Source organism: Somniosus microcephalus, chromosome 12, assembly GCF_052327205.1.
Source record: "Somniosus microcephalus isolate GS21.2 chromosome 12, FLI_Smic_1.0, whole genome shotgun sequence".
NCBI lineage: Eukaryota > Metazoa > Chordata > Chondrichthyes > Squaliformes > Somniosidae > Somniosus > Somniosus microcephalus.
The window spans coordinates 51,631,110-51,650,001 of NC_140998.1; the positions used below are offsets into that span (position 1 = coordinate 51,631,110).

Here is an 18,892-nt window from a genome sequence, read left to right on the forward strand (position 1 = left end):
TCCATCATATTTGTGAGCCCAACTGTGACAACTAAAGGTTTCTTTTGTGAAAACCTATGTCTGGTTTGGATTATAGTTTTCCTTGCATGGCCGTCCCTGGATTCGGTGCTGCGCTTATTAAAATACAAATCTTGTTTTAACAATATGATGACATGAAAGGTATAGCTGGCTTGTCCTTTGGTTGGGTAGTATACTGGTAAAATTAAATTTGAATTAAGTAATGGGCTCAATAACTGTTCCGACAGCCGAGAGGTAAATCCTTGGGGCAAGAAATTTGATAATCTCCAAAAACATGTGTGGAGATCACGATGAACCCGCGCCCATTGAGTCTGATGCAGGCAAAATGCCAACTTCGTGCTGCCTGCTCATTTAAATGATTGTAGCATGCAGTCAGCACTAACCGGGCTGTTGATTGGCTGCACGCAGCAGCAGGATGCCAAAATCGTGAAAGGTTAGCACCACTTAAAGCCAGCCTGCACCTCTTAATGGTGCATTGTTGCTGGAGCAGGTGGTGGATGTGGTTCTACAACTGATTTTGACGTGGAAAACACTCAATAATGGAACAACGTAGGGGAGAGTGGGCTCCAAGGTTTTCCGGTGCTGCACTGGAGGTCTTGGTGGAGGAGGTGGAAAGGAGGAGGAGAGTTGTCCTGTATCCGCTGGGGGCCAGGAGGACTTCCAGACACACGTTCAGAAGGCAGTGGGAGCAGATAGCTGTGGTGGTCAATGCCAGGATTCAAGCCCCGAGGACCTGGATGCAGTGTCACAAAAAATTCAATGACCTCACACGAGTGGTCAAGGTCAGTGAATGCATTTTCAAATGCAATATCTCACCAACTGCACCACTAGCCTCACCACCGCCCACCACCCACCCCCCCGCCCATCTACCAAGAATCACCATCAATCAGGACGGATACCTAACATTCATAGCTTCACCTCATCTTCACACACTTAGCACTGCTGTAAGCCTCACACCCACATCTCACATCTTGCACACACTGCCAACTATTCAACCATGACAGCCACATCACCCAAACAGATTGGACGACACTCACTGACACACTTCCCACTCTCTTGCAGGTGCACAACCGGATGCAGCAGGATCTAACCGGCAGGAAATAGGCATGCCTGCATGTCCTTACCCCCATGGAGGAGACGATCCTCGGATCATTGGAATGGCCATTGCGGTGGTCATGGCCAGCGGCGGGCCTGAAACCATCAAAGATGACGGTATCCTCATAACTAATCCTCCTTCTCATATCCCACTTCCCCCTCATTCCTCAATCTCTTCTGATTTACAAGCTGCAGATGGTGTAAGCATGCACCTTTTGCTTTCCACCCCCCCCTCCCCTCACCACAACCTTACCCTTGTTCCCTTCTCCTTTCAGATACCCAAGAACTGCAACCTGGCCAGGCAGTGGTGGAAGGCAACAGCTGAAAGAGCATGAATACAGTGATGAGGAAGAAACATAGTCACTTGATGGGGCAGGATACAGAAGGCGGCTGATGCACAATGAAATGCTTGGTGCATTGGCAGGCCTGCCGGAAAGCCTGCGTGCAATGTCAAGGAGCATGGAGGAGTCCGGCACCAACTTGGCACAGGGCTTTGCGCAGAGCTTGGAGTCCATCCTTTCAAATATGGAAGTGGAGGCTGTAGTGTATGTAACCGTTCCACCTTTAAGAGAACTATTTTAAGGGTTGCACTACTTTATCTTGGCTGCTGTATACTGTAATACTGGTGGTGACCACACCAGTATATAAGTGCTGTGTAATGATTTATTGGGCAGTTCCGCCCTGACCTTCGACTAGTGAAGACCTGTTAAATTTTACTCTTGTGGTCTGTGTAGTAATTCTCAATATAACACACAGACTTAACAGTGGTGACGAGTACGATCTTACCCTGCGGCAGAGATACATCCAAGGCAGTTTAACGGGCGTCGAGAAGAGGCATCCACCCTCATCATTCTGCTGAGAGAAGACTCGGGTCTGCAGAGCAAAGGAAGAATTCTGACACGAAGCCTTCCATCAGCAACAGGCAGTGATCATCCCTTCTATCATGGTGGTGGGTAAGCCGATCAGCGACGAGCAGCAAGTCGGCCACGTTGGCTGTGAAATAGGGGAGGGAAGAACGGAGGATATAAGGGCGGAGAACTTGACCACAGCCGGGGAAAAGAGCCGGACAGAAGTCGGGGCCAGAGGCGCTGAGACTGGGGCAGTGTAAGGCACGGAAGCCGCGGTAAATGCAAATGCAGCCGGTGTGAGAGACCGGGCTGCAAGCGGGCTGGGAGACGCAACAGTGTCGAGAGCAAGCTCGACCGCGACCGGTGAAAAAGGCCGGGCAGCTACCGAGGCCGCGAGGCGCAGCGACCGGGACAGCGAAAGGCGCGGAAAAAAAAAAAACCGCGGCGAACTCAGCTGCAGCCGGGGGGGAAAGGACCGGACTGCAAGAGGGGCTGGGAGGCACGATTCGAGAACCGCTGGGGGGGGCGAATGCAGCAATACGGCAATCGCCATTACAGCCAGCGGGGGAGAAAGGCAAACGCGGGAAGCCACCATTTTCGTGGGCGGGGAAGAAGACAAGCGCGGGAAACCGCCATTTTGAAAAAAAAAGTTAAAGAAAAATTTCTTTTTGTTTCTCAAGAAGATTGCGAGGATGCCTAAGCGTGGTAACATCAACGATTTCGATCCCGATGTTGAAGATTGGGCCACGTATGTAGAACACAGAGATATATTGTAAGGCAAATAAAATATCAAATGAAGATAAAGCACTAACCTTACTAAACTCAATGGGTGCAAAGACATACGGGCTATTGAAGCATCTTCTATCACCAGCTAAACCGGTGGATCAGACTTTCGCTAATATTGTTGCTGTCCTGAAGGATCATTTGAACCCCACACCGCTGATGTTAGCGGAACGATTTAAATTTTATGCGAGAACGCAACTGAAAGAGGAAAGCAACACGGAGTACTTAATTGAACTGCGTAAGCTAGCGAAATACTGTCAGTTTGGGGAAAGACTGACAGAAGCACTGAGAGACAAATTCGTGTGCGGATTGTCGAAAGAAGGAACACAAAAGCGGCTGCTTGAAGAGAATGATCTTACACTTGATAAGGCTGTCTCTATTGCAGCATCGCATGAAGCCGCAGCGAGAGGCACTGCGGAAATGCAGCTGAAGGCAGCGGTACTCAGCGTAGATCAAATGGCTTTGGGTTCAACGAAATGTTATCGTTGTGGGAAGACAACACATGATCAGAACCAATGCTGGTTTAAAAACCAGGAATGTAGAAAATGTGGCAAGCTTGGTCACATAGCTAAAGTATGCCGGTCAGGAAAGAAGACCAACAACAAAAAGTCACCGCAGGGAAAGTGCAGCAAGGTACATAAGGTGGCTGAGAAGAGTTCGGATGAACAGAATTTGGATTCAGACTCCAACAGCAAAGAACTGGGTAGTCTGAGAATTCACAATGTGAGTAAGGAAGCTGACCGACAAACTATCTGGGTCACACTGCAGATAGCAGGAGTCCACGTGAAGATGGAATTGGACACCGGATCGGCGTTGACGGTCATGAATAAGCAAGATTATAAAAAGTTATTCACACATATTCCCCTACGGGATACGGAGATAGTATTGCAGACATACACGGAGCAAAGAGTATACCCCATCGGAAAGATAAAAGTCAAGGTGGTACACAAGGGCAAAGCACACCAAGGAATGGACATATATGTACTACCTGAGGGAGGTCCACCACTTCTGGGATGGGAGTGGATCAGGAAAATAAATATGGACTGGCACTCCCTAAAAGCAATAATGGTAGATTCCGGAAAAAGAAAAGATGTCAAACCTGAACGATCGTCCAGAATATTGGATGAGAGCATATGCAGCAGTGACAGTGACAAAGCAGAGAGTGAGAACTCGGTGAAGACAATCAGCTCAGACTCTGGAACTGATGATGGTAAGACCAGCCCATGTGCAAAAGACAAGTCTAAAATGGACTTGCAGACTAATGATGGAAAAACAAAGGAGTGCATAAATGCTTCAGAAGAGAACAAAGTATCAGAACAGAATTCCACTGAACAACAACAACATAGTTTGACAGAGAATTCTGAGTCTGTCCAGTCTACAGACATGCACATTTCTGAGGAACACCGGGCTCGAACTCAACTCCATTTCAAACTACAACAGCAATTAGAACAAATGATTCGCCGTTTTGAGCAAGAGATGAATGCAAAGAAAAAGTTCTTTGACACAGAGTGGGAGAATCTGGAAAGACAGCAGAAACAGCTGATTGAGAAAATGGAACAGGAACACACAAACCGTCTGCGCGATGAGGCCAAACGAATCAAAGCTGAGCAAGAAAGGGAATATGTCAAATTCATCGATCAGTTGAAAGCTAAGAAGAAAGAGCACCCCTTTGTGAGCAGAGTCAGCAGTAATAAGCCACTCAGGGAATTGGTGGCAGAGGCAAAAGCTGAAGTGATGGAGGAAATAGAAGACAATAGAGAAGAAGCAGAAGATGATGACTCATCTGAACCATTATCACCCCTACCAGGTCACGCACGTGGTCCCTCTGAACTGAGCCAAATCAGTCTGGAAGTAGAAAAACGTCCCAAGGTACTCGAGCCTTTAGAAGTCAGCAAGGCTGCTTCTGAAGTTACGAAAGTTCAAGCTGTTAAGTCCAGTGAAGGACTATTAGATGAGTCACCCCAGCAACGAGAACCTACTACACCACCGAGAACTACTACACCACCGAGGCGTTATCCGGACCGAGTCAGGAAGTGCAGGAGGCGCCTCCGCAGAGACTGAATCTGTGAACTGTGTTTACATGAAGTTGTGTATATATGTTATGATGTTATGTTTAATGAGGAATATATACTGTTAAGCTAAAAAGGGAGGATTGTAGTGTATGTAACCGTTCCACCTTTAAGAGAACTATTTTAAGGGTTGCACTACTTTATCTTGGCTGCTGTATACTGTAATACCGGTGGTGACCACACCAGTATATAAGTGCTGTGTAATGATTTATTGGGCAGTTCCGCCCTGACCTTCGACTAGTAAAGACCTGTTAAATTTTACTCTTGTGGTCTGTGTAGTAATTCTCAATATAACACACAGACTTAACAGTGGCCAACTCCATTAGCGCACTTGCGCACCCAACCATGATGCAGCGTCTGATGGCCGATGTCTCAGCTTCCATTGCAGCACAAGCAGAAGCCACCCACCGTCTGAGTGCTGCAGTGGAAGCTCAGACTGCTGTCATGCAAGGTCAACTTGCTGTCATGCAAGCTCAGCTTGCTGCCATCATGGCGGTGGATTAGTGCTTGCAAGGTGTCACAGCAGTCCAGCAATCTGTCCTCCAGCAGATTACTAGGATTGCTGAGGCACCACCCCGGGGAGTGGCAGTGGCTCCATGGAGCACGAATCTGCTGTCCTCTCTCAGGATGACATAATTCATCCTCCCACCCTTGCCACTCTCCCAGTGCCCTTGCTGTTGCCTGTCAGCCAGCCAGACCAAACTGCTGCCGCTCATGCCGAGATGTTGCAGTCAGAAGTCAGGCCTTCTAGGCCCAGTGCTGCTCGAGGTCGTCCTCCAAGGCCATCTGCGGTGTCTTCCACTGAAAGTCAGTAGCCTTCCACCAGCCATGCTGCAGCCACTGGGGTAGCATTTCATAGGAGCACTAGGACAGGCAAAGGCACAAGGAACACAAACACTGAGGGAATGCACAAGGGGGATTAGTTTATTTATGTTTATATATGCAATGTGGCATAATTTTATTTATAAACTTGGTCTGGAATATTTATTTAGTGTTGGCTTTTACTTTTGCATTGTGGCCAAGCAGATGCTGTGATGGTCAGTGAGAGAGGGAAGGCAAGGCGTCGAACTATTGGTGAATGGGGAATTGGGGGTTGCGATTACTGGTATCGCACTCGGATGAGTTTTGCATGGACAGCCCGGCCAGAAAGAGACCGTCGAGGTTGCCTCCTCCTCTTCCTCCTCCTCCTCCTCATGCTCCTGCTCCTCAGCTGCTCGCTGTATAGCTGGTGACAAGGGCTGTGCCCTCATGATGGCGAGGATGTGCAGCATGCAGCAGAGCACCACAAATCATGACACCCGCTCTGCCAAGTAATGCAGGGCTCCTCCAGATTGGGCCAGGCAGCAGAAGCGTTGTTTCAGCATACCAATGGTCCGCTTTATCACATTTCGTGTGGCAGCATGGCTTTCATTGTCTGCATGCTGCCCACATGTGTGTGGTTTGCGCACCGGAGTCATGAGTCATGTCATCAGCAGATAGCACTTGTCGCCCAGTAGCCACCCTCTCATTTGTCGTGGAGGCTCAAATGCAGATGGCACAGCGGAATGCCACAGAATGAAGGCATCATAGAAACATAGAAGATAGGAGCAGGAATAGGCCATTCGGCCCTTCGAGCCTGCTCCGCCATTCAATGAGATCCTGGCTGATCATCCAAATTCAGTACCCTGTCCCTGCCTTCTCCCCATATCCCTTGATCCCTTTAGCCTTAAGAAATATATCCAACTCTTTCTTGAATATATTTAATGAACTGGCCTCCACCGCCCTCTGTGGCAGAGAATTCCACAGGTTCACCACTCTCTGGGTGAAGAAATTCCTCCTCATTTCAGTCCTAAATGGCTTACCCCTTATCCTTAGACAATGACCCCTGGTTCTGGACTCCCCGGCCATCAAAAACATCCTTCCTGCATCTAGTCTGTCCAGACCTGACAGAATTTTATAGGTTTCGATGAGATCCCCTCTCAATCTTCTAAAGTCCAGTGAGTATAAGCCCAATCGACACAATCTCTCCTCATACGTCATTCCTGCCATCCCAGGTATCAGCCTGGTGAATCTTCGCTGCACTCCTTCCATGGCAAGAATGTCCTTCCTCAGGTAAGGTGACCAAAACTGCACACAATACTCAAGGTGTGGTCTCACCAAGGCCCTGTACAACTGTAGCAAGACATCCTTGTTCCTGTACTCGAACCCTCTTGCTACGAAGGCCAACATACCATTTGCCTTCTTAACCAACTGCTGCACCTGCATGCTTACCTTCAGCGACTTGTGCACAAGAACACCCAGGTCTCTTTGCACTTCCCCTTCTCCCAATCTATTGCCATTCAAATAATAATCTGCCTTCCTGTTTTTGCCACCAAAGTGGATAACCTCACATTTATCCACATTATAGTGCATTTGCCATGTTTCTGCCCAATCACCCAACCTGTCCAAATCGTACTGGAGTTTCACGACATCCTCCTCACAGCATACCCTCCCACCCAGCTTTGTGTCGTCTGCAAATTTGGAGATATTACATCCAATTCCCTCGTCCAGATCATTAATATATATTGTGAACAGCTGGGGTCCTGGGACCGATCCTTGCGGTACCCCACTAGTCACTGCCTGCTGTAATGATATCAGCAAATAGAGATAATATTTGCCTGTTCGATTATGATGCCTTAATTGCATGTACTGATTGCTTGTGCCTGACCAGCAGAGGGCATGTGACCGAGAGAAGCAAGGCAGTTAGTTTAGTTTTGGTTTCGTTCTAGATGCATCACAGCATCGTGTCTCCTGTAAAAGCTGTATAAAAGAGTTGAACAGACTTTAGATTAAAACTCATTCTCTTTCATAAATGTCTCGTCATTGAACCCACAAAGAAATCAATACATGGTGTCAGAAGTGATTGAAAGAGATGAAGAGAAAACATCTGAAGTTAAATCAGCTCTCCACAAATTAGCAAGCCAAAAGAGAACATCGTTGCTTACCATTAGAGAATAGCTAACGAAGTGAAAAATGGAAGGTTTACTCCCACCGGCGACGCTTCAGTTGTCAGGTAATGTGGCTGAAAATTGGAGGAGGTTCAAACAATGTTTAGAGTTGTATTTATCAGCAACCGGAGCTGACGAGAAAAGTGATAAACAGAAATCGTCCGTGTTCTTACATGTAGTGGGTGATGCAGCGCTGGAGGTATATAATAATTTCATATTTGCCGTTGATGGAGACAAAATGAAGCTAGATAAAATAATGGAACAGTTTGAGGCCTACTGCATCCCTAAATGTAACGTGACGTTTGAGAGGCACAGATTTTTCACATGTGTACAGAAAATGGGTGATACTATTGATCAGTATGTGACTGAACTGAGAAACCGAAGCAAATCGTGTGAATTTGGGGGACTGACAGACTCGCTGATAAAAGACAGACTGGTGTGTGGTATTCCAGATAATGGTCTAAGGGAAAGACTGCTAAGAGAGCAAGATCTAGACCTAGGAAAAGCCATAGCACTGTGTAGGGCTACAGAGACTGTGAAGTTGCAGGCAAAGGAGCTGTTCAGTGACAGTAGCTGCAACGTGGATGCAGTGAGAAAGAACGGATACAAACCGTTTAACAAAGAGAGCGCCAATGTGAAAAAAGAGACGTGGCCAGCAAACGAAAATGAAAGGGACAATCGGAAGTCATGTAGTCGATGCGGTACACAGCATCCACCAAGAAAGTGTCCAGCATATGGTAAAACATGCAACAGATGCAACAAAAACAACCATTATGCCCGTTGCTGCAAGAACCAAGTGCAACAAAGCAAGGTCCATGCAGTAGATGAAAGCGACATAGAGGAGTTCTATGTAGATGTTGTGTCTGAAAACAAACAAGAAGAAAGAGACTGGCTGTTGACACTAAAAGTGAATGACATACACATTCCATTTAAGTTGGATACTGGAGCACAAGTTAATGTGATATCAGAGACTGATTTTAAGAAAATTAGACCCAGACCAAAGATACATGGAATCAAAGTGAAAGTGACAGGATACTCAGGTACTGAAATACCAGTGAAAGGAAGATGCATTGTCAAAGTGACACACAAGGACAGAGAGCACACGTTAGCATTAATCGTGGTGCCAAAGGATGTGCAAGCCATACTAGGTTTAAAAGCCTGTGAGAGACTGAACCTGGTAAAGAGAGTCCTCGTTGTGGAAAGCGAAGGAGAGACAGTCTATGATGAACTGAATGTTGCGTACACACCGGGTAAGCTGATGTATACAGCAGACACGTTGTCCAGAGCTGTTGACCCAGGAGAGCCCGCAAACACAGTGAAAAGACTGAAGTACAAGGCAAAAGACAGTGGAACTGACTTCTACCAGAGCATGCTTGTATACCGCACAACGCCGCTCGAGTGTGGTATGTCACCAGCCCAACTCCTGATGGGACATCGGCTAAGGTCAAACCTACCCATCCCGGAGAACCTCCTGAAAACAAAAGAGGGGGAGAAAGTGAGGAAGTTCAAAGAACAACAGAAAGAAAAGCAAAAGTACTACTATGACAGAGGAACACAAAACCTACCTGAACTCCACACTGGTGACCAAGTAAGGTTCAAAGACAAAACAAACACATGGACTCAGAAGGGAACTGTCCTGAGTGAAGTTCAACCAAGATCATACACCATTCAGACAGATGAGGGTGCTGTTCTAAGAAATCGTCGAGATCTTCTCATGGGACCAGCCACAGCAGGTCAAGAGACTGATACTGTTGAACAACCTGATCACACAGCTGAGAAACCATCATCTGAGGCAACAACTCAGATTCAAGGACAATCAATCAGAAAATCCTCAAGACACGTGAAGCCTCCTGAGAGACTCATTGAGCAAGTTTAAGGACTATTGTTATAGAAGGAAGTAATGTTATCTTATTCTTTCTTCAAGTTCTAGTGTATTGACATATTTCATGTGAACACACCAAGCAAGGTTAAAAAACCTTGATCATGATAATGATAATGTAAGTTCATTAAGTGTTAGTTAAAATGCAGATTAATACAAAGAAAACATGTTGTTAAAACAAAAGTATTTTACTTTTAACTAAGAAAAGGAGATGTAATGATATCAGCAAATAGAGATAGTATTTGCCTGTTTGATTATGATGCCTTAATTGCATGTACTGATTGCTTGTGCCTGACCAGCAGAGGGCATGTGACTGAGAGAAGCAAGGCAGTTAGTTTAGTTTCGGTTTCATTCTAGATGCATCACAGCATCGTGTCTCCTGTAAAAGCTGTATAAAAGAGTTGAACAGACTTTAGATTAAAACTCATTCTCTTTCATAAATGTCTCGTCATTGAACCCACAAAGAAATCAATACACCTGCCACTCAGAAAACGACCCATTTATTCCAACTCTTTGCTTTCTGTCCGTCAACCAGTTCTCTATCCAAGTCAATACCTTGCCCCCAATCCCATGTGCCTTAATTTTGCACGCTAATCTCTTATGTGGGACCTTATCAAAAGCCTTCTGAAAGTCCAAATACACCACATCCACTGGTTCTCCCTTATCTATTTTACCAGTTACATCCTCAAAAAATTCCAGTAGATTAGTCAAGCATGATTTACCTTTTGTAAATCCATGTTAACTTTGTCCGATCCTGTCACTGCTTTCCAAGTGCTCTGCTATTACATCTTTTATAATGGACTCCAGCATTTTCCCCACTACCGATGTCAGGCTTACCGGTCTATAATTCCCCACTTTTTCTCTACCACCTTTTTTGAATAGTGGGGTAACATTAGCTACCCTCCAATCCATGGGTACTGTTCCAGAGTCTATCGAGTTCTGGAAGATGACCAGCAATGCATCTGCTATTTCTAGGGCCACTTCCTTAAGTACCCTGGGATGTAGATTATCAGGCCTTGGGGATTTATCGGCCATCAGTCCCAACAATTTTCCTAACACCATTTCCCTACAAATACTGATTTCTTTCAGTTCCACCCTTTCATCAGACCCTATGTTCCCCGGCACCTCGGGGAGGTTATTTGTGTCCTTCTTTGTGAAGAGGACACAAATAACCTGCCAGGATACTGGGCATTGACCTGAATGATTTGCTGCCTATGATCGCACACCAGCTGGACGTTGAAGTAGTGGAATCCCTTTCGGTTCCGGTACATGTCAGAGTTGACATACGGCGCCCACAAAGTGACGTCCATGCAGTCAATGGCACCCTGCGCCATGGGGAAATCTGCAATCCTAGTGAAGCCGTGTGCTCGCTCTGCCTGCTGGTCTCTGGCAAGAGAGAATGAAATGCAGTCAGCTCTTTTTTAATACAGAGCCTCAGTGACCTCCCTTATGCAACAGTAGATGGCAAACTGCGAGTTGTTGCAAATATCTCCAGCTCCAGCCTGGAAGTTCATCGCCACAGTCACCTTCACAGCACTGGCAATGCAGTCCTCGCCTTGCTCTGACGATGCAGTTGTGGCTGCAGCAGGTGGTAGATTTCAGTGAGGACGTCCTTACTGAAGCACAGACGTCTCTCACATTGTTCCTTGTTGAGGTTCAGGTAGGAGAATGGGTCCCTGGGCAGATATGGTCGCCTGCGGATGGAGGCCTTCTCCCCTTTCTCCTCCTGCTCCCTCTTGCAGCAGCTTGTCCTGCTCCGTGTGCCCTCTGTTCATTCTCCAAGTCATGCAGTATTCCAAGGGAAATACCAACTAGTGCACCTATGTCTGGGAGCAACTGGTTTGTGCAGAAGCCTTGAAGTCAGCACAAAGTCCTTCAGCACCTGCCACACCACTCCCTGTAGACTTTAGCAACTTTAAAGGACTCTAGAGTGCACCAAACACTTGTGCATTCGTAGCAATAGCCACTAGAAATGAATCAGCAACTAACCTGAAAATTGGTGATGCTCCCTTTAAATAGCGCTGGTGGTGGGGTCCTTCCTGCTGCTGAACGCTTGTTCGGTTGTGCAAGGTGAAGAGAGGCCGTGAAGCCGGAGCATTGAACTCCAAATTGGCACCGCTGGCGTCAAATCAGTGTTACACGCTGACAGACGTTATGATCTGCCTGCTCTGTATACTTCCGGTGGATGTTCACTACGCACGCGCCACGCCCTCACCAATATGTCCTCCGGCACGACTCACACCAGAAGTGTGCGCGTGCGCCACGGACGCTATTTTGGACCTGCTATGGATCCGAATTTTGCACCCTCGGTCTCTGCCTGCGATTAATAACATCCCAGGTTCATTCACTGACCCGTGCTGAGTTAGCTGATCTCAGCTCGGGCAGCATTCGGGGTTCCGAGTGTCTGAAGTGCTCATGGATTAGGGTTCCTGCTCCTGGCCGATATCAAATGACCCCAATTGTAAGCATCAAGTTCCATTGTGATGCAGTCCACAGTCTGACAGCTTGACGACACTAACTGCCACAGCTCACACACTTCAGCAAGGTACCAGAGGGTGTTCAGTGCCCATGAGAGCATATCCGACTGATGGCGTCAACGTCTTCGAGAGATGAGGGGAGAGGGGAAGGGGATCAGAGGTAAATGTAACTAGAGTCAGAGACAGACTCGATGTCCAGCATTCCATCACTCCATATCATTTCCAGTGAGAAAACTAGCACTTGCATGGATCCCAATCTGTGGGACATCTGCTAGTTGTAAACAGAAGCAGGATTTAATTTCAGTTTTATAATAAGAAACTTGCCGGTTCTGAGCTTGGATTCACAAAGACAACATTTGTGAGTCTTCTCTGCAGTATTTAACACCAACTCAGCCGGAACTCTGGTGAGTGAAAGGCTGGGTTGGATAGAAACAGGACTATCAATATCATGGAAGTGTTAACAGCAAGGTTTATGATTAGCATAAGCAATATAGATTGTAAATCCAGTAAATATGTGGAGCTGTGTGCAATTTTGAAGAGTGGAAGATATCAAAATATGTCAGAGATTTAAACCAAACTAAATGGCTGTCACTCCTGACACAGTTGTCAGATCTGCATGAAAAATGGAGATAGATGTCCACTTAGGTATGATGCATGTTATTATGAAATGTTTACATTATTCCCCATATCCTCTCCATCAAAAAGACCGCCTACTTCCACCTCCGGAACATTGCCTGTCTCTGCTCCCTGCCTCAGCCCATCTGTTGCTGAAACCCTCATCCATATTTTGGCTACCTCCAGTCTTGACTATTCCAATACTTTGAGGCTCATGGAATAGGTGGGTCAATGGCAGCTTGGCTAAGGAATTGGCTTAAGGACAGAAAACAATGAGTTGTGGTAAATGGCTGTTTTTCAGGCTAGAGGATAGTAGACAGTGGTGTTCCCCAAGGGTCAGTGCTGGGGCCACTGCTTTTTTTAATTATATATATATATATATATAATAAATGACCTGGATATTGGAATACAGAGTAGAATTTCTAAATTTGCCAATGACACCAAACTTGGGGGTGTGGCAAACAGTGAAGAAGATATCAATTGACTGCAGGACATAGAAAGGCTAGCAGAATGGGCAGACGAGTGGCAGATGGAATTTAATACAGAGAAGTGTGAGGTGATGCATTTTGGCAGAAGGAACAGGGAGAGGCAATATACACTTAATGGCACAATTTAAAGAGTGTGCAGGGAGAGAGGAACCTGGGGGTTAATGTGTATAGGGCCCTGAAGGTGGCGGGACATTATGAGAGAGTGGTTAGCAAAGCATATGGAATCCTGGGATTCACAAATAGAGGTATTGAGTACAAAAGCAGGGAAATAATGCTGAACCTTTATAAAGCGCTGGTTAGGCCACAACTGGAGTATTGCGTCCAGTTCTGGTCACCACACTTTAGGAAGGATGTGAAGGCCCTTGAGAGGGTGCAGAGGAGATTTACTAGAATGGTTCTGGGGATGGGGGATCTTAGCTACAAGGACAGGTTGGAGAAGCTGGATTTGTTTTCATTAGAGCAAAGGAGGTTGAGGGGTGAGTTGATAGAGGTGTACAAGATTATGACAGGTTTGAATAGGCTAGATGGGGAAAGGCTGTTCCCACTAGTTAATGGTACAAGGACTAGGGGACACAGATTTAAGGTTTTGGGCAAGAGACACAGGGGGACATGAGGAAAAACATTTTTACGCAGTGAGTGGTGATGACCTGGAACTTGCTGCCGACGGAAATGGTGGAAGCGGAGGCACTCAATGTTTTCAAGGGGAGACTGGATAGGCACTTGAAGGAAATAAACTTGCAGGGCTACGGGGATAGAGCGGGGGAATGGGACTGACTGGATTGCTGTGCAGAGAGCCGGCACGAACTCGATGGGCCGAATGGCCTCCTTCTGTGCCGTTATGACTCTATGGGGGCAAAATTGTGTCGCACCCCCTTTAGGGCGCTAACTTCGAGAGGAGTGCTGGGCTCACAGAGTACAGGAGGTCGGAGACAGCAACGGGGGCAGGTGCTGGCAGCTGGCCAGCAACAAAAATGGCCGCCCGGCACCTCCCCTTTAAGTTGGCCACCCCAGCCACACGTACGCCCACCCGACGGTGAGTCAGGGGGCGCTACCAAAGATCGCGGCTGGGGCACGAGCGGGGCACTGCGCATGGCGATGATGGCATCGCCGGAGGCACAGCGCTGCGGGATGCTAACGGTTACTGCTGCCACTAACCTCCCGTTAAATTTCATGGGAGGTGTTAGCGTCACTGCGCCCGGGTGCTAGTTGCTTTGCGCCCCTCTTAGGGCGCTAACGGGAGGCGCAAATCAACCAAATTTTTCCCCCTATGACTCTATGGGGGAGAAATGGAGTATAGCCCCGTTTGGGGCGCCAGCCTCGCCAGGGCGCTAAAAGTAGCGCCCCGAAAACATTCGCGCCCCCGCACCGGAAATTGAGTGGTTGCGCCCCAAAGGGAAGTGCGGCGCTACTGGAGGCGCCCCCGCATCCCTCTTGGGGCGCTGCGAGTGAATATCGTGGCGCTACGTGCTGCAGCACCACACGCTGCGGCACATCGCACTGTGGTATTGCAGGCCTTCCTCCCCTTCCTAAAGGGGAGGGGCCTTGTGCAGTGTGATCTGGGGCCCAGCTGGGCCCCCGAGGATCGGGAGTGCAGGCAAAAGAGCCCGGCACCGAAGAGAAGTGCCGGGCTCTTGGAGCGCAGCCGGCACTCCGCGGGGGGAGGGAGGGGGTTCAGGAGGCCGGGGACGGGAGCGCAGGCAGGTGCTGGCAGGCGGCCAACAACAAAAATGGCCGCCCCGCACCTCGCCTTTAATTTGCGCCTCCCCGGCCGCAGGTAGGCCCCCCTGAACCCGTCGGCCATTGCGTCCGGCGGTAAATCAGGGGGCGCTGCTAAATATCGCGGCCGGGACGTCAGCGGGGCACTGCGCACACTGATGACGTCATTGGCAGCGGCGCAGTGCTAATGGTTAGCGCCACCACTAACGTCCCGCGGAACTTAGCGGGAGGCGTGGGCAGTGCCGCGCCCGGGCGCCAGTTGGCTTGCGACCCACTTAGCGCCCTGTTAAGGCGCTAACGGGTGGCGCAACCTACTGAATTTCTCCCCCTATGACTTTCCTGGCTGGCCTCCCAACTTCCAACCTCTATAAACCTGAGTTCATCTAAAATTCTGCAGCCCATATCCTAACGCACACCAAGTCCCGTTCACCCATTACCCCTGTGCTCGGTAACCTACATTGGCTCCTCGTCCACCAACGCCATGATATTAAAATTCTCACCCTCATGTTCAAATCCCTCCATGTGCTTGTCCATCTCCATCTTTGTAACCTGCTGCAGCCCTACACCCATCCAAGAACTCTGCGTTTCTCTTGTGCATCCCCCACTCCCTTCACCCTACCATTGGCTGCTGCACCTTCAGCCATCTAGGCCCAAAGCTCTGGAATTCCCTCCCTAAACCTCTCCACCTCTCCCTGCGCCTTTAAGATGCTCCTTATAAATTACCTCTTTAACCAAGCTTTTGGTCCTAATGTCTCCTTCTTTGCCGCAGTGTCAATTTTTGTCTATGATACTACATTAAAGGTGCTATGCAAATACAAGTTGTTGTTGTATTTGTATTGATTTCTTTAAAAATCATTCTAGTTCCTTTCACCAAAGGTCTCCTAACAATGTATCAACAATAACTATAAAACAAATTGTTAGCATTTCTGTGGTTTCCTGATGTTTTCATTGTGGAGGCCTGTATATCTCAACCAATAAGTGTCCAGAGATTTACCAGGAAACAGGAAATCATCATTTTACATACAGCTTAGGAGTGTTTCATCTCTCCTTCCCTCTTGCGTCTGAATCAGAAGTTTGTGGGTTCAAGTCCCACTCCAGAGACTTAAGCACAAAATTCTAGGCTGACACTCCAGTGCAGTGTTGAGGGAGTGCTGCACTGTCAGAGGGGACGTCTTTTGGATGAGACATTAAGCTGAGGCCCCATCTGCTCTCTCACGTATAAAAGATCCCATGGCACTATTTCAAAGAAGAGCAGTGGTGTTATCTCTGGTGTCCTGGCTAATATTTATCCCTCAATCAACATCACCTAAACAGATTATCTGGTCATTATCTCATTGCTGCTTGTGGGAGCTTGCTGCGCACAAATTAGCTGCTGCGTTTCCTACATTATAACAGTGACTACACTCCAAAATGTACTTCATTGGCTTTAAAGCACTTTGGGACATCCTGAGGTCGTGTAAGACGCTATAGAAATGTAAGTTTTCTTTTCAAGTCTTTTTATGGGTTGTTATTGAGGAAAAACTGCTAGTTAGCCAACACCTTTAATTTGCCTTACACTCTTAATATGCCTTCAAGTCCAAGATTAAAACTCTTGAAGCAGTCAAGTCAAATACTTTTGAAATAGAGGTCTTTAAAATTATGAAAGGTTTTGATAGAGTAGACACAGAGAGAATGTTTCCACTTGTGGGGAAGAGCATAACTAGAGGCCATCAATATAAGATAGTCAGCAAGAAATCCAATAGGGAATTCAGAAGAAACTTCTTTACCCAGAGAGTGGTGAGAATGTGGAACTCGCTACCACAGGGAGTGGTTGAAGCGAATAGTATAGATGCATTTAAGGGGAGGCTAGATAAGCATATGAGGGAGAAGGGAATAGAGGGTTATGCTGATAGAGTTAGATGAGGAAAGACGGGAGGAGGCTCGAGTGGAGCATAAATGCCGGCATGGACTGCTTGAGCCGAATGGCCTGTTTCTGTGCCGTATGTCCTATGTAATCCTATGTAAATCAGTCCAAAGGTTATCTCCACCATTCTGAGACGTATAGTGTAGTCCAGTCTTTAAAAAAAAAAACTGTATTTATATAGCGCCTTTAACGTGGTACAATGTCCCAAGGAGCGTTATCAAACAAAATTTGTCATTGAGCCATGCAAGGAGGTATTAGGACTGGCGACTAAAAGCTTGGTCGAAGAGGTGGGTTTTCAGGAGCGTCTCAAAGGAGGAGAGAATGGTGGAGAGGTTTAGGGAGGGAATTCCAGAGCTTAGGGCCTAGGCAGCTGAAGGTAACTGATTTGGTCCTGCAGAGCACTTGGAAAACAGTGACAGGATCGGACAAAGTCAACATGGATTTACAAAAGGTAAATCATGCTCGACTAATCTACTGGAATTTTTTGAGGATGTAACTGGTAGAATAGATAAGGGAGAGCCAGTGGATGTGGTGTATTTGGACTTTCAGAAGGCTTTCGATAAGGTCCCGCATAAGAGATTAGCGTGCAAAGTTAACGCACATGGGATTGGGGGCAAGGTATTGACTTGGATAGAGAACTGGTTGGCAGACAGAAAGCAAAGAGTTGGAATAAACGGGTCTTTTTCCGAGTGGCAGGCAGTGACTAGTGGGGTACCGCAGGGATCGGTGCTAGGACCCCAGCTATTCACAATATATATTAATGACCTAGACAAGGGAACTAGATGTAATATCTCCAAGTTTGCAGATGACACAAAGCTGGGTGGGCATGTGTGCTGTGAGCAGGATGTAGAGAAACTCCAGTATGATTTGGACAGGTTGGGTGATTGGGCAGATGCATGGCAGATGCAGTATAATGTGGATAAATGCGAGGTTATCCACTTTGGTGGCAAAAACAGGAAGGCAGATTATTATCTGAACGGCAGTAGATTGGGAGAAGGGGAAGTGCAACGAGACCTGGGTGTCCTTGTGCACCAGTCACTGAAGGTAAGCATGCAGGTGCAGCAGGCGGTTAAGAAGGCAAATGGTATGTTGGCCTTCATAGCGAGAGGATTTGAGTACAGGAGCAAGGATGTCTTGCTGCAGTTGTACAGGGCCTTGGTGAGACCACACCTTGGGTATTGTGTGTAGTTTTGGTCGCCTTATCTGAGGAAGGATGTTCTTGCCATGGAGGGAGTGCAGCGAAGATTCACCAGACTGATACCTGGGATGGCAAGAATGACGTATGAAGAGATTGGGTTGATTGGGCTTATATTCACTGGAGTTTAGAAGAATGAGAGGGGATCTCATTGAAACTTATAAAATTCTAACAGGACTAGACAGACTAGATGCAGGAAGGATGTTCCCGATGGCAGGGGAGTCCAGAACCAGGGGTCACAGTCTAAGGATAAGGGGTAAGCCATTTAGGACTGAGATGAGGAGGAATTTCTTCACCCAGAGAGTGGTGAACCTGTGGAATTCTCTACCACAGAAGGCAGTTGAGGCCAATTCATTAAATATATTCAAGAAGGAGTTAGATATATTTCTTAAGGCTAAAGGGATATGGGGAGAAAGCAGGGTATTGAATTTGGATGATAAGTCATGATCTTATTAAATGGCGGAGCAGGCTCGAGGGGCCGAATGGCCTACTCCTGCTCCTATCTTCTATGTTTCTATGTCCAGATACAATATTCTTGTCCTTACTAGCAGGTGTTTCTTAAGAGGTACATTAGACAAAGAGAAAGTCAACACAGTTCCTTCCTTCAATAAATTCCATTAGCAGCATCACAAAAAGGATTCGCCCATTGATACTGATTGGCAGCGATGTGCCCTGTAACTGTCCAGGAATTAAAATCAATAACCCACTAACAGAAGCTCTCCCTGCCACCACCCTCCACCCCTGTCTAAATTGATATTATGAAAAGGTTTGTGCTGTAGTGAACTTAACGATTGTCTTGTGGCTAGCAGGGTCTAATCAGATGCCAACATCCGCTAACCA

At 47.2% G+C, this 18,892-nt stretch overlaps 1 protein-coding gene across 2 annotated transcripts in view; it reads right to left on the reverse strand.

Moving 5' to 3' along the window:
- The window catches only part of prkcha (protein kinase C, eta, a), a 336,751-nt gene that overhangs the window by 206,207 nt on the left and 111,652 nt on the right, over positions 1-18,892 (reverse strand). The gene's annotated exons all lie outside the window — the stretch shown is intronic.